The following is a 14208-nucleotide window of genomic DNA, read 5'->3' on the forward strand; positions in this document are numbered from 1 at the left end:
GGGCCCCCAGAATTAGACTCCTTGCAGGGATTAGTAGCAGCACTCCGAGCCCAATATGAAGATCCTTTGAAAGAGAGTAGAGCCCGCACAGAGTTACAAACCATTAGACAAGCCAGTATGTCGGCCAGAGACTATGTTACGAAATTCCGACAACTGGCCGCCAAATGTCCAAGGTGTGAGGAATCCACCAAAATAATTTTGTTTAAACAAGGCATGAATCCCAGATTGCTAGATCGAGCCCTCATGCAAGACAATCCCCCCATACTCTTGGGTTGGATTCAATTAGCGTGTGAAGTAGAAAACCGCATGCAAGAAGTACGGCTTGTAGAGGAACAGCAAGCAACAGGGCACTGGCGGACTTCAATAATTGTAAGAGGGGGAAGGGGAACAGGATACGCAGCCAGAGGAACGAGAGATGCTAGATGGCAGCAAGGACTATGCCTACATTGTGGCCAAAGCGGTCACTTCGCGACACAATGTCCACTCAGGCCTGTACAAAGACCTCCGTTCCCACCATGGCGAACAGTCTCTACCACCCCTCCCCCACCATACCGCCCAACGCCAACTCCACGAACGGCGAGGGGGCGAGGAGCTACCTGGAGAAATCCTCCCGAGAAAGGGTTAGAGCTGGAAGAAATTATGGATCTTGATCCAACTGCCCTAACTAGCGAAGAAGGACCCGAGAGCCCCAACTCAGGAAACGAAATGGATCTGTCGTAAAGGGACCCAAACGGCAGATCAAGCCCCAGTCAACTCCCATAGTGGAAAGACCTCGAGGGTCCATATTATTCATGCCAGTTACATTGATTAATCCAGAGAGGAAAACTCATATTCGTGTACAAGCCCTTATTGATTCTGGCTGCTCCAGAGACATTATTGCACCTGCTCTCGTGAATGGACTAGTACTACCAATGAAAGAACTCGAAACTCCAGTTATTTTTGAACAAATGGATGGTACAAATATGAACCCAGTCACCACTGAAACAATACCTGTGATCACAGGCATGGGACAACACTGGGAAACAAGATCGTTTGTAATCAGCTCCACAGCTAAATACCCTCTGATTTTGGGGAGCAGATGGTTGTGGGACCACAACCCAGACATAGACTGGACAGTTGGAAGCATTAGCTTTAAACACAATAGCTGCAAAAATAATGGTTGGGACCAAAATTGGGGTAACAATCCTACCCTCATAGAACAAGCACTATTAACCCAAGAAGAGATTAATCAAATACCTAAAGAATACAGAGCCTATTTACAAGCCTTCACAGAAGAAGAAGCTAACACTTTACCTCCACATAGGAGGACAGATTGTGCAGTAGAAATCATCCCCGGCACTGCCTTACCCAAAGGCAGACTGTATCCCATGAGCCCAAACGAAAGAGAGGAGCTCCGCAAGTTCATTGACACTAATCTTCAAAGAGGATTCATACGACCAGCAAACAGTCCTCATGCTGCGCCAGTATTGTTTGTGAAAAAGAAAGATGGAGGATTAAGACTCTGCACTGATTTCAGAGGACTTAATGCAGTCTCATCCACAAACGCTTATCCTATACCCCTCATCAGAGATCTCCTCAACGTCGTGGCACAAGATAAGATCTTCACAAAGTTGGATTTAAAAGATGCTTACTTCCACGTTCGTATAAGGGAGGGGGATGAATGGAAAACCGCGTTCAATACGCCCTTAGGGCAGTACGAATATTTAGTTATGCCTTTTGGCCTTGCCGGGGCCCCTTCGGTTTTCATGTCCATGATCAATGAAGTATTGCACAAATTTTTATATAAAGGAGTAGTTGTTTACCTAGATGATGTCCTCATTTACTCAGAAACAGAAGAAGAACACATAGACTTAGTACAAAAAGTCTTAACTACTCTAATGTGCAATAAATTGCCCATCAAATTATCGAAATGTGAATTCCACAAAACGGAACTCAGTTACTTAGGATACTGCATTTCCAAAAATGGGCTAAAAATGGATCCAGGCGAAGTGAAAGCAGTTCATGAATGGCAAACTCCCACAACCCGTAAAGAACTGCAATCCTTTCTGGGGTTTGCCAACTTCTACAGAGAATTTATACAAAACTTTGCCCAAATAACGCTTCCCCTCACTGAACTATTAAAAACCAAAAACAAAGGGGAACAAGCCAAAAAACCGAACACTAAGCTATTGTGGACTCCACAATGCCAATTGGCTTTTGATGTCCTAAAGCAGCAATTTATATCCGAACCAGTGATGCAACACCCCAATGAAAATCGCCCATTCATAGTACAGGTGGACGCCAGCGATACTGCGATTGGAGGTGTTCTTCTACAGCGTGGGGAGGACAATGTTCTTAAACCTTGTGCTTATCTTTCTCGAAAATTTTCTGAACCGGAGAGAAATTGGAATATTTGGGAAAAGGAAGCTTTTGCTGTAAAAGCGGCACTCTCCTCTTGGAGCCATTGGTTAGAAGGGGCCCACCATCCGTTTGGACAGATCACAAAAATTTAGAAGCATTACATAGTCCTAGAAGACTCAATGCCAAGCAGTTGAGATGGGCGGAATACTTTTCAAAATTCAATTTCACTCTCAAATTCTTGCCCGGCAAAACAAACTTTCTTGCAGACGCCCTATCGCGCATGCCCCAACACAAAAGCAGGAGGGAGGAGACAGTGGATACAGTGTTTTCACCTACGCAATTAGGAGGAGTGGTCACAACACGCAGCCGCGCAAAGCAACCTCCTCAGTCAGATCAGGGGTGGAGACAAAAACTGAAAAGCGAAGTGGAGAAGGAGGGGGAGAATGTGCCCAAAGAGAAACTGATTCAATCTGAACAAGGGGAATGGCTTTGGGGTGATAGATTTTATGTACCAGATAGTTTGAGAAAAGAAGTATTGCAATGCTGTCATGATGCCCCAACAGCTGGCCATTACGGATATTTAAAAACGCTTCATCTGGTCCAAAGGCAATTTTGGTGGCCGGGCATGCGCAAAGATGTTTCACAATATGTGGCTTCATGTCCCATTTGCCTCAGCGCCAAAATGCGAAAAGGCAAGCCTCCTGGACTCTTACAACCCCTTGAAACCCCAAGTAGACCGTGGGAAATCATTTCTATGGATTTCATCACAGATCTTCCCCCCCTCCAAAAATCACACCTGCATTTTGGTTGTAGTGGATCTATTTTCAAAATAAGCCCACTTCATTCCCTGCACTACTATGCCTTTGGCAAAAAAGTTGGCGGATATTTTTCTGAAATATATTGTAAAACTCCATTCTTTTCCATCAAAGGTGATATCCGACCGCGGCGGACAGTTCGTTGCCAACTTCTGACTGGAGCTTATGCAACTTATGGGCATTGAACAAGGTTTAAGCTCTGCCCACCATCCGCAAACCGACGGGCAATCAGAAAAAACTAATCAAATATTAGAACAATTTCTCCGTTGCTATATCAATTTCCAACAAGACAATTGGATTGATTTATTGCCTTTAGCAGAATTTTCTTACAACAACAGTGTGCATACTTCTACCGGAGAAACACCATTCAAAGTAGTTTATGGCTATCACTTTAAACCATTCCCTTTTGAAGCTCTTCCCCCCGCTAAAGCTTCTAAAGATGTCTCAGAATAGTGGGGGGAGGCAGCTCAACAATGGTCTCTTATTCAAAAACATCTTGACAAAGCTAAACAGGACTATAAAAAGTACGCTGATCGCCATCGTGTGGCTGAATGGGAATTGCATCCTGGAGATCTTGTTTATTTATCCACAAAAAATTTGAAAGTTGCTCAAACCAGCCGTAAATTGGCAATAAAGTTTTTGGGACCTTTTCCAGTTCGTAAAATCATCAACAAAGTGACTGTAGCACTTGATTTACCAAAGAATCTGCGTCATGTGCATCCTACTTTTCACATCAGCTTATTGAAAAAGGTCCCCCCAACAGATCAATGGCACACCTGTGCTCCTCCCATACTGACCTTGATTGATGATCAGATCCATTACAAAGTACAGCAAATTTTGGACTCTAAAATCAAACGTAATAAACTGTTTTACCTCATCAGATGGAAGGACTTTGACTCTGGGTTTGATGAGTGGGTGGAAGCTGTTCATGTTCATGCTCCTAGGTTATTAAAATCTTTCCACACTCTCTACCCTCTCAAACCTGGGGGGAGAGCATTTTAGAGGGGGCAGAATGTCAGGTTCTGACTATGTTTCATGTGTGTTCAAACCAAAGAGACTCCATTTTAATCCTGTCAGTGTTTTAAGTGCTTCTTTTGCAGATGGCAAGCAGTTCAGTAGCAGTTATCTTAGAGAAGAGGAATGCTATGACTACCACCTTTCCAGCCTTGGGAAACTTTCACTTTCTCAGCCTCAAGCCGTTTGTTTTGAGAACTGTGGGGGGAGGATGGGGCCTGCAGGGGTATGCTATTCTGTACCTTAACCTTTGCCTGTCATTCGTAACAATACTTGTGTACCAGCCAAGATATTGCATCTTGGATAGTGGACTATAATGGTTGTTTATATTCAGTAAATCTTTTGAAACCAATGGACTCATGTCTAATTGCAAGAGGTAGTCTGGATTGCAACTTTTAGTAAGCCACTGTCTGACACAAGGGACCTGACAGCTCTAGGTGACAGCACAATGTGAAACATTTTTCAAATGTTTAAATTCTTTAAATTCTTAATCTCTTGCTATTAAGGGGAAAATAATCCTCAAACAAGTCCTACTAATTTTGAATACAAAATATACACAGTTGTGTGCCAGTTGCATTCTTCTAACTGGTTATCCCCCTGGAAAAGGGCAAATGACCCTAGAAAAGACAAACCTTCAACTGATTCCATACAAAAAGTGGACTTTCCCCCCTCTTGTTTCCCTACAGCATTATGGTGCCTCCTTAGGTTTCCCCAATTTTTTCCAAACCTGTTTTGCTCCAAAGTGTTGGGAAAGATTGCAGCAAAGCCTGGGTGGCTGCCATGTGGATGGGAAAGTTTGGATTTTTCTGGTCCACTGAAAAGCAGTGGTAATTTCCTCTCCCTGCCATCAGGGGGCATTTTTAAAATCAGCAATGAGTATTAAAGAGCAAGAGCTGGGTCGCGTAGCACCTTAGATTGCCAAGGTATGAGCTTTCAAGAGTCAACACTTCCTTCTTTAGATATTGAATATTGTTATATCAATATTTAAAAAATTGAAATCAGGTTTTCAGAAAGACTAGGGAGTAGCTTAATTTTTGAAAATTAATTGTCGGAACAAATAAACTAAGGGTTTTTAAAAATCTATTCTTCCATCATAAATTTTAGTTACAAAAAAATTACTCAACTTCTGGACTAGAAAGTCAGAAGTAAGTTTTTAAAAAGAATTCAAAGTAAGCCTAGGTGTAATATTCATTAAAAAATATTGTTTAACTTTGGGGGAAAAAGGCAATTGCAGGTTAGCACTCAGGGGGACAGGTAGTCAAAAACATTCAAGAGCAGCAGGTTCATGAGTCAGGTTGAAGAGCAGGTTAGTTAGTACTCAGATGCAGAGTGCAGTGTAGCCCAATGTAGCATCTAGCTTACTTTGATGAAGTAGTTAAGGGGGACATAATGAGCAATAGGAGTGGAGTGAGTAGATCCCTGGGGAAAAGGCTAAGCAGAATAGTACGGCAGAGGGAGAAGAAGGGCTGTGGCTTTCCTTCCACCTGTGCAGAAACTTGCCCCACAGTACTCCTTTGCCACCCCCTCCTTTAGCTGGTGGTGCAATGAAGAGGTGCCTGAGGGGGTGCTGGCACTGGGCACGGGTCTGCTACTTAGGCTGCCTCTCCTCCTGCTGTTATTGTCATTGATATCATTAATTTATTTATAGTCCACCTTTCTCACTGAGATCCAAGGCTGATTACACAGTGCAGGTGAAAATATAATCAACAGTGGAAGGAGGAGCAGCCTGAGATGGCTTTTGGGTGGACCTGGAGGGATGAGAGTCTTTGAGCTCCCAGGTTCACCTAAGGGGCCCAGCAATTGCTGGAGGGGAGACTCGATGCCCATTCTCTAGTTCCTTTCAAAGTCCAGCAGGCTTTCCAAGGACTGGGAGGAGGAGATGCTGGTGGTGGTGCAAGATGAAGAAATGAAGGTGCAGCCTTAGGTGCTGCCGTGTCTTCTGCAAGCATCTCCTTCTCCACCCACCCAACACAATGGGTCTGCCCCTCACCACTCACAAGAGGCTGCTTTGGCAGTGCCCACAGTTGCTAGTCAGTGTGGGTGCCCCTATTCTTCCACAGTTTGGAAGCACTTTGAGAGGATGGGAGATCCCAGTTTTGCACAGTGGCAGCTGTTTAAGGCTAGAATCAGTTAATGGAATGACTTGAGTCATCTCTTAATGACTGAGAGCAAACCATTGAAGAAGCACCACTAGGCAGCACTTCTTCAGGGGGAAGAGAGGCTGGTGGGGTGGCTGTGTGGCTGCCAGCCAGCCAAGAGAAGAGTTGCTTTGCAATCTCCTCATCCCCTCCCCGCCCCACCCGTGCTCTGCCCTCCAGGTCTCCTGTAGGGAAGGGACACTAAACATTTCTGATTGAGATGTTTGGTGCAGCTGGCGCTAGTGTGCAAGGGGTGGGCAGAAGCAGGCAGGGCAGAGGGTCAAGGCATTAGCAAGATCATCACTCTGCAAGGGCAGCCCTTTTCTATTGCTGAGGATGCCAGGTTTCACAGCCTGCTCTGAAATGCTGATATCTGGCCTTGATTGCACCACACTGAACAGGGCAGTGGTGCCCTCCCCGCTAAGGGCTGCCCAGAACCATGTGAGGGTAGCGTTGCCCCATGCTTGTGGGGGAGTTGTGCACTTCACAGCCTCCTGCCCTCATTTGTAGCAGATAACTGAGCACTACGACAGTACATCGGTGGCAACCCAAGGATGTTCAGGGTTATGTGGGGCAATTAGTGCTAGGCATGGTTGTAGTAGATTTAGTTGGCTGGCATCCAATTAAGGGGTCTTTGTGACAATTGCTCTCTTCAGTTAATTGCTCAATGAAACTAATTCAATTTATAAATATACAAAATCATTCCATATATAACAATACCCAATGGTGGGATTATGGGCAAAGTTCAATACTGGCTGCAAGGCTTTTGTGAGCTGTTTTGCAGGCAAAATCTTGTCCCTTTGCCGTGGCCTGCCATCCACTGTTGATACAGTAAGGGAACTGGAGACCCCTTGGCCGTCTTCTGGGTCTGTATTAGATCATTTCAGGCTGCTCTCCCGGGACGAAGTTGACAGGATCCTGCAGTGGATGAGGCAAACCACCTGTCCTCTGGACCCCTACCCATCCTGGCTGGTGAAGGACAGCTCGGAGGGGCTACGGGACCATTGTTAACATCTCCCTGAGCTCTGGGGTTTTCCCCAGAGCGTTAAAGGAGGCAGTGGGTGCGGCCCCTCCTGAAAAAAACATCTTTGGACCCCACCGACCCATCCAGCTACCGCCCAGTGTCGAACCTCCCGTTCCTGGGCAAGGTGATTGAGCAGGTGGTGGCCCTTAGAGTGACGGTAGATGGTAGAGTGGGCAGTAGACCTTAGAGTGACGGTTCTGCAAGTTTTGCAAACAAAGTATCCTAATGCCCAACGTAAATTACTGCAACTTGAATCACAGTGGATAGATAGGCTTAACAGTCTGACCCCGTATGGGCTCAATAATGCTCTAGATTTGAGTTGTTACTTGTAATTCCCCTTTTAGGATTGCAGGCTGCGGTCTCTTTAAATCAGTTAGGAAATAAAAGGATAGGAAGGGTTACACCCAGTTACAATGCTAGATCGTCCGGAACAAACTAAAATGGTGGAATGCCATTGATTGTAGCGGTTGCTTGCTGTGAGTAGACTACTTATGCATTTTGCATTATATTGTATTTTAAATATGTATATTTAAAAATTGGTAATCATTGGATTGTAACAGATGTTTTGCCTGTGAAGAAGCTATTTGTGCGAAACGGGACTGGACTCCTTACATGCCAGCAAAACCCATAGACGGTGCTACTCATGCTCAAGGCGGCGTGAATGAATTCGAATCTACAATATTTCGGCAAGCTTCTGTTCCTTTACGGACATTTTTCCAAGTAGTCTGAATTTTTGCATTGTATTTAATTGAATTTCTGTACTCTTATGTACTTCAATTGTACTTATGTACTCTTGGAACATTGCTCTTGAATATTGAACTTTTCCCGTGATCTCACCATTGGGTATTGTTATATATGGAATGATTTTGTATATTTATAAATTGAATTAGTTTCATTGAGCACTTTGCACTTTAAATATACAAACAAATGTTTATATTTGGTGACTGTATACTTCGGGGGTTTCTGTATTTTGTCGTTTGTCTCGTGCCCCGGAGTAGCTCTTTCCTGGTTTGGTTCTCTTTAGTTAACTGACAAGAGATACCTCGTGGGATCTATGCAGATAAAACCAGCCAAGAGGGAGAATTATCTTTTATAATACAATATTCGCCTAGTGAGTTCAGTGTTTTGTTCTACTACCAGCAAATCAAGTATTAACTTTCACAGAGTTGTTTATTTTTATTGAAATAAAACATAACTCTTTTTATTAGACAACAGCTTAAAATATTAATATAAAATTAACCCAATTAATGTTGAAAAATACATACAATGGAAATTAAATCTTCTAACATTGCTCAAACAAATTACATGCTGTTTAAGAAGAATGAAGTTTTTCACCTGATGCTGTAAAATGTTTTGAAGCCCAGTACACACCCACAGAAATATCCCACCTAAATCTACTTCTGACCAAACCAACCAAGGATCCTAATCAGCTGTCTGCATGACAGTATAGGACAGTATTCTGCATGTGAAGTATAAAACGAAGCAACAGCCACCTTTTCTATAACATAGCAATGGTCAGTGATAGCTGGTGTTTCTAGAGCTAGCTGACGATGTTTGCTTAATGGCTTTAGCTGACTTGGCGTATTGTGCTTGTGGCTAAAGAAGCTATTTGTAGTTGGAACGTAGCTGACAAGGAACAGAGAATACTTGAGATTTGTGCTGGGTTTGCAAAAAAAGAGACAATGTTGGGGGCCTCAAAGAATACAGTTAATGCCTTGAAGAACAGATACTGCTTGACAGAGAAGCATTGCCTGGGTGGTAGCCTGCCTTCCCCTTTTGCTCAGCATTTTTTAAAATAAACAACCGGATATATTCAGGTCTCCTCAGCATTTAGTCTAGTATCAATAACACAGCTCAGTGATAAAAATTTTTTGAGCTGTCCTATGATCTGCTGCAGTTACCACTACCTATTTGACCTGCATATATTTCCTTTGGTTTAGCAGTTCCAAGTCTAACACTTGTTTGGAAGCACATCTTCTCACCTGAAGTCCTGTTTTCAAAGACAAATGTTTGGAGGAACAAAGTAGGAAAAACAAGGCACTGACTACATAGTGGTAGGTACTGTAAGGAAATGGTTCCGAGAGATGCATTGGTGACTGTAGACTATACTACTGTGTACCGTCTGTTGCTGTAAATATGTTCCTACTGAATAATTCCATGCTGGTTTTTTTCACCATTGTTTGTTTATTTGCCCCTCCAACTCTGTATTGGATTTCTTCTTGTTTATAAATTTCTGCTATCCTTACCCTATTGTATTGTATTTGAATGCCCCAGCCAATGTTCATATTGACTTATACTAAGCAATCTGCCTTGAGTCTCAGTGATAAAGGCAGACTATAAATAATGTAAATAAATAAAAACAAATACTTCCTCTGAGTATAACTGGTTTATAGACATGCTGGAGGCCAAAACAAACAGAGGGGAGGGCAGGACTGGTTTTGTGGGACACTGCAGACCTCGGAGATGGCCAGTTATAAGCTAGTCTCCAATTTACCTTTAGTGATAGAGTATGTGGTGAGGGAGGAACTGCAGGGCTTCCTGGATTATACGTCTGCCCATGATCCATTTCAATCTAGTTTTAGGCCTGGCATTGGAACCAAGACAGCTTCAGCTGCACTTACGGATGATTTTTGTTTAAAGATCAGCAGGGGACAGCCATCCTTGCTGATACTATTAGATTTAATACAGTTGACCCCTCCATTCTTAGCCATGGATTGGAATATGGAATTGATATTAGTCCTTCAGTGGTTTCAGTCTTTTTTGCCTGATCAGACATAAACAGTTTCTATCAGAGCAACAAAATCAACTAAATGTGATTTCACCTGTGGAGTGCCATGTAGATATATATGAGGCCACGGAATGATGTCACCTGGCGATTCAGGGTTAGATGTTACCAATATGCTGATGATACCTAGCTCTGTATTCCACCCTCCAATCCTCCAGAGGCATCCATCTTGGATCTAAACTGGTATTTTGAGGTGGCTAAAGCAGAACTAACTGCAACTGAATCCAGACTAGACTGAGCTGATGCTAGTCAGGAAGGCTGATGTTTTAGAGGGACCAGATCTACTTGACTTGGGTGGAAGGGAGTTGGCTTTTGAGGAGCAGGGTAAGAGCTTGGGCTGCTAATGGACCCAGACTTCCTGTTTGAAAAGCAGGTTGGTGTAGCTGCATCTAGTTCACCAACTCTCTCCTTTCTAGACTCAGCTGATCTTGCCAGGCTGATACATGTTTTTGTAACATGTATCAGCCTGTATCAGGTTTTGGTGTTGACCTACAAATCCCTATGCGGACTGGGTCCAGCATACCTTCGGGACCCATATGTTCCCCGGAGGTCGCTTTGATCAGCTAATAAGCAGTTGCTGATGGTCCCCGGCCCCAGGGAGGTCCGTCTGGCCTCTACCAGAGCCAGGGCCTTTTCAGTCCTGGTTCCGACCTGGTGGAACTCTCTGTCTGAGGAGACTAGGGCCCGGTGGGATTTGTGATCTTTCCGCCGGGCCTGCAAGACGGAGATATTCCACCAGGCATTTGGTGGGGGCTAGGCTGTCCTCTCGCCGGCCATACCACCGAAGACCGTCTACCACCCATGCAGGAGCTCATAAAGTGTGACACATATCTGCCATATGAGAAATTGTATTGCACATGGATAATGTTTTTAAATGTTTATTTATAATGTATTTATTGTTTTAAACTGTATGTTATAAATTGTATGTTGTTACACCGCCCTAAGCCCATCTGACGGGGAGGGCGGTCTAGAAATGTAATAATAAATAAATAAAAAACCTTGTGAGGAGATTGCTGTAATGTGATGTTCCTTGGGTTGCCCTTGAAGACAACCTGGAAACTGCAGCTGGTTCTGAATGTGGCAGCCCGGTTATCGTTATGGGCTAGCTGATGGAAACAGATCTTGCTCATCTTAAACCAGCTACCCTAGTTTGTTTCTGAGTCTGTTTCAAGGTGCTGGTTAGGATCCTTAAAACCTCTCACGGTCTAAACCCCACATATCTTAAGGGCAGTCTCCTCCCATGTGTCTCTGTGCACCAATTGCAGTCTTCAGGTTGTCACTTACTGGCTGTTCCCCTACTGCTTGGCATCGACCAGAGCCTGGGCCTTTTCCATCATAGCTTCCACTCTATGGAATAGGCTCCCTGAGGTGAGCTGAGTATGGCTGTCTTTTGAAATTAGTGACATGGTTGGTAGATACCAGTGTACTTATTTATATCCTGTATTTTATCTCTGTGTACGATTTTCCTTTGTATATGTTACAGTCTGTTAATAATTAATTAAAAAAAATTGCATTTATAAAAATTAAAGCTAAGGCTGCTTCTACATGGTAACAATTCTAGGCATTGCTCTGGTAACAGCTGTGAACACAGAGGCATTTGCAGAGAGAACAGAGCACCCACACTGCTGTTCTCCTGACACTTTCCTTGTCTTTGCCTCCTGTCACCAAGGAGCTTTTTGACCTTTTCTACTAAACAAGCATTGCACCTTTCCCATTATATCTCTCCATCAAAAAGGGCCAGAGGCTTTTTAAAAAATGAGCTAACAGATTGTAGCATAGATCTGCAAAACATCATTTCAGTGTAGCAATCTAGCAATTGTTATTTTCCACCTCCAAATTATATTATTATTATTATTATTATTTTATAGACTGCCTTTCTCATTGATATCCAAGGCAAATTACATACTGCAAGGGGATATAATATAATCAAAAGCCCTCTGGTGTTTAGAAGGGGGGGTGGCAGCTGTAGGGGGCAAAGGTAAGGAAAATGGCACCAGTGTGGGTGGGGCCTTAAAAATGCATGTGCACAGGCACTTTAAGCATAATATTTCCCCCCCCCCCAAAAAAAAGACTGCATGAAATCAGGTTCAGTAAAAGATTGGGGTGATGTCATGTAGATGCTGAAAACAAAAACCCTCTGTGTAGAGCAACTTTAGAATCTGTGTAGTACTTACTACACAGTTGGGAGGTTGGGAAGCCTGCCACCAAGATAATACTTAGATATTAATCCTAGCATGCCCTGACCTGGTTGGCCCAGCTAGCCCAATCTTGTTAGATCTTAGAAGCTAAGCAAGGTTGGCCCTGGTTTATAGTTGGATGGGTTGCTAGCAGGCAATGGCAAATCACCTCAGTTTATCTCTTGCTTTGAAAACCTCATCAGGTCACCGTAAGTCGGCGGTGACTTGACAGCACTTTACACACACAATCCTAGCATTGCCCTACAGACTTCCCTTAAATATAGGGCAAAGCTATATCCTTTAGGGGGCATGACACAGAGAAAACAGAAACCAGCTTCTATAAAATAGCATCCAAGAAAGTGAGAACAAATTATTCTGTTTCTTGCTGAATGCCTGTTGCTATTAATCAGCTAAGCCCCATTAACTGTTAATTTCTGTTCTCTCCCAGAGCAGTTAATATTTCTTTCTCTTTCCCATACTGAAATTGCTTTTTTCACATATCTAACATTTGTTCTAGCTGAGCAAATGAACTGAACATATCAGCAGGGGTAGCTTAGTTTTTTATAGCAGTAGGGAAACATAAATTACAGCGACTTTCTTGGGAATGATCAGGGTATATTTTTTCAGCCTGCAAGCTCAACCTCATTTCCTCATAGCCCTCAATCTGCACAGTACATCTTGTTCTCTCTCACTGTGTAGCAAAACCAACCATTGGATTTTGTACTTCATATAGTACAACCAGCAAAAATTCAAGTACCTTCTCAATGTATTCCAAGAGAAGCATAGAAGGCCTTTCGTACAGGGAGTATGGCTTTGAGGGAAATGACCCTGACCTGATACAATAATCGAAGGGTTGACTCACATGTTTCAAACCACTACAGCTTCCAGTTATGTTGTTGTAAATCAAGAGATACATTTTCCCTATAGCCATATATTTATGATATGATTTCAATGGGCTTGGACTAGAATAACTCTGCTTAGGGATTGCACTGTTAAACTTCTCCTTTATGAAGTGAACTACATGGCTCTACTGTTGAGGTATTGTGTTTTTTATTTGTTTGTATCTATACATCTTAATTCTGTTCTTGTGAAACAAATACTTCATTTCAGAACAACTTATTCTAAACAAGGGATGAGGGAGTGTTTCTTTCCTTGCAGGGCTACTTTACAAGTTTTGAGTTAAAACACTCACTGTGTTGCCATATGTGTCAGACAGTGGCTTACTACACATTTGGCAGGGCTTATGCTTTGCCTGGTGGCTTACAATTAAGGACTATTCTAGCTCCCTTGGCTTTTTTTCATCAGTTGGGACTGGAGATGTTTTGCCAGTGCAGAGCTGATTTGATCCATATATGCCTTGCATATTCATGTTTTTCCTCCTTTGGAAATATTTAGCAATGCTAACAAGACCTTCTGGACTGTGAACCACTGTATCTTTGTCATTACATATATTCTGCAGCTGAAGAGGTGTGTATAGGGGGATCCATCCTTGGGTGTGACTTCAAATGTTTACAGAAAGAGGTTTTAAAAAACACTGTTAAACAATAGTGAGAAAAAAGTTGTCTGCAGTTTTACAAACATTTCTTTGTGTATAATAAGCCCCATCAATCTTAATATATCCATGTTTACTTCTGAGCATTTTATTTATTAAAACAATCATGTTACCTCTGTGTCCCACTGGTGTCTTATTTTAGGCAATCCATTGTGATTGCTTTTAAGAGTCTTACACTGCAATCCTAATCGAAGTTACTCCAGTCTAAGCCCATTGATTTCAATTAGCTTGGACTGGAGTAATCCTGATTAGGATTGCACTGTTATTGTGTCAATCAGAAGGAAAATTTGGACATTCAAAGGACTGGCAAGGAAATTCAGTATACCACACACTCTTCATGGCCTGTTCTTAACAAGAAATTAA

This window comes from Eublepharis macularius, chromosome 8 (assembly GCF_028583425.1).
Source record: "Eublepharis macularius isolate TG4126 chromosome 8, MPM_Emac_v1.0, whole genome shotgun sequence".
Lineage (NCBI taxonomy): Eukaryota > Metazoa > Chordata > Lepidosauria > Squamata > Eublepharidae > Eublepharis > Eublepharis macularius.